This window comes from Sapajus apella, unplaced genomic scaffold (assembly GCF_009761245.1).
Source record: "Sapajus apella isolate SASKATOON/1434 unplaced genomic scaffold, GSC_monkey_1.0 scaffold6, whole genome shotgun sequence".
In the NCBI taxonomy this organism is placed as follows: Eukaryota; Metazoa; Chordata; class Mammalia; order Primates; family Cebidae; genus Sapajus; species Sapajus apella.
The window spans coordinates 637,557-640,024 of record NW_022436946.1 but is presented as its reverse complement, the minus strand read 5'-3'; positions in this window follow the sequence as shown (position 1 = coordinate 640,024).

Genomic DNA, 2,468 nt, shown 5'->3' with positions numbered 1-2,468 from the left:
CTTGGCTCACCGCAAACTCTGCCTCCCAGGTTCAAGCAATTCTCCTGCCTCAGCCTCCCTAGTAGCTGGGATTACAGGCATGTGCCAGCACACCCAGCTAATTTTGTATTTTTGGTAGAGACGGGGTTTTCCCATGTTGGTCAGGCTGGTCTTGAACTCCTGACCTCAGGTGATCCACCCACCTCGGCCTCCCAAAGTGCTGGGATTAAAGGCGTGAGCTGCCACGCCCAGCCTCCCCTAGAGTTTATAGTTGTTAGATGTGATAGAGTAAATTCATTAGGATCTGACTTGTTGTATTGGAAGCAGAATCTGGAATTATCTTAAGGTCATTTGGGTGACAGGTTGGATAATAAACTTGAGTTACCAGAATAAAGACTCATGTTAGAAAATTATTACAATAATTCAGGCCGATGAGGGTCTCCACCAAATTAGTAGCAATGAGGATAAAGATGACGAATTAGAGAAAAACCTAAGAGGTAAAATAACTGAATTTTATAGTTTAGTCCACAGGAGATGGTGAAAGTACAAAATGACTTTGTTAAATTGTTCTGCAAATCAGATTATACACTAGTAGAAATTATATGCTATATTATTTCAGGTATAGGCTAGCAGCAGTAAGAAATTGATGTCTATATATTGTATACAGACATAATTTTTTTTCTGCCCTTTCTCACATTCTGCAGTTGATCAGTCCAGACTTAAAAGATGACCCTTCTTCACATCATCTCTCAGGTAACAAGATTGTATTCATTTTGTTTATTTATTATTATTAGAGTGCTTTCCTAATTTTCATGTCAATATAGTAACCACTATGTACGTGTTCCCACCTGTGGGAAGAGGTAAAGAGCAAGTGGTGGACAAGAAATGTCAACTTTAATTATATGTATAATTTGCACATACCACGTCTGCTCATGTCCCAGTGGCCAAAACCTAGTCACATGCCCAAAACTAATTACAAGGAAATAGGAGAAACATGGACTGTACTGGGTTAGTCAAAAATTAGAAAGTGATAGTGGCTCTATTAGTAAAAGGAAAAACGGGAGAGTGGATACTGGAGAGCAACAGTGGCCTCTGTCATTAGTCAACCCCTCTGTGAGCTAGCTATTCATGAAAATCTTTTTTTTTTTTTCCTGCTGCAGAACAAATTTAACCGTTCCTCAAGGGAAACAACCCAAAGTTCCATTCATAGCCTAAATCCAGCAAAATGTTCAGAATCTCTGGGTAACTCTGTTATTGAAAGGAAGGAGAAAAAACTAGACAATAACTGTCTGTTTGGCAACCTCCTCTACTCTTCACATACACAAGCAGATGTGCGTGCATGTGTGTGTTTGTATGTGTGTAGCAAAATACCGTCACAATTGTAAGTACACCAAATATGGGCCCACAATGTAGTACAATAAATCATAGGAATAATGTAATTTGTGTCGGCCGTAGAATAGCCTCATGTAGAACAAATACAAACTTACAAGGGAGTGCAAATAGGATAAAGAAGATATAATGATAACAATGCTTGAAAAGAGGATGAAAAACAGTACTTGTTCATCCATATAAAGCTGATATAATTTTGGCCAGGTGCAGTGGCTCACTCCTGTAATCCTAGCACTTTGGGAGGCCAAGGTGGGCGGATCACCAGATCAGGAGTTCAAGACCAGCCTGGCCAACATGGTGAAACCCCATCTCCACTAAAAATCCAAAAATTAGCCAGGTGTGGTTTCATGCACCTGTAGTCCCAGCTACTCAGGAGGCTGAGGCAGAAGAATTGCTTGAACTTGGGAGGTGGAAGTTGCAGTGAGCCAAGATTATGCCACTGCACGCCAGCCTGGATGACAAAGCAAGACTCTTGTCTCCCCAAAAAAAAAAAAAAAAAAAAAAAGATGTAATATCGACATATATATTTTGACACAGTAGTTCATCTGTAATTCCAATACTTTGGGGAGGCAGAGGCAGGAGGATCACTTGGGTCCAGGAGTTTGAGATCAGTCTGGGCAACACAGTGAGACCCCATCTCTACAAACACACATACACACACACACACTAGCCACATGTGGTGGCACATTCCTATAGTCCTAGCTACTTGGGAGACTAAGGCAGGAGGATGGCTTGAGCCCAGCAGTTTGAGAGGTTAAAGTGAGGTTTGATTGTGCCACTGCACTCCAGCCTTCGTGACAGAGCAAGATCATCTCTAAGAAATAAAACAAACAGGCCGGGCGCGGTGGCTCAAGCCTGTAATCCCAGCACTTTGGGAGGCCGAGGTGGGTGGATCACGAGGTCAGGAGATCGAGACCATCCTGGTCAAACATGGTGAAACCCCGTCTCTACTAAAAATACAAAAAAAAATATTAGCTGGGCATGGTGGCGTGTGCCTGTAATCCCAGCTACTAAGGAGGTTGAGGCAGGAGAATTGCCTGAACCCAGGAGGCAGAGGTTGCGGTGAGCCGAGATGGCGCCATTGCACTCCAGCCTGGGTA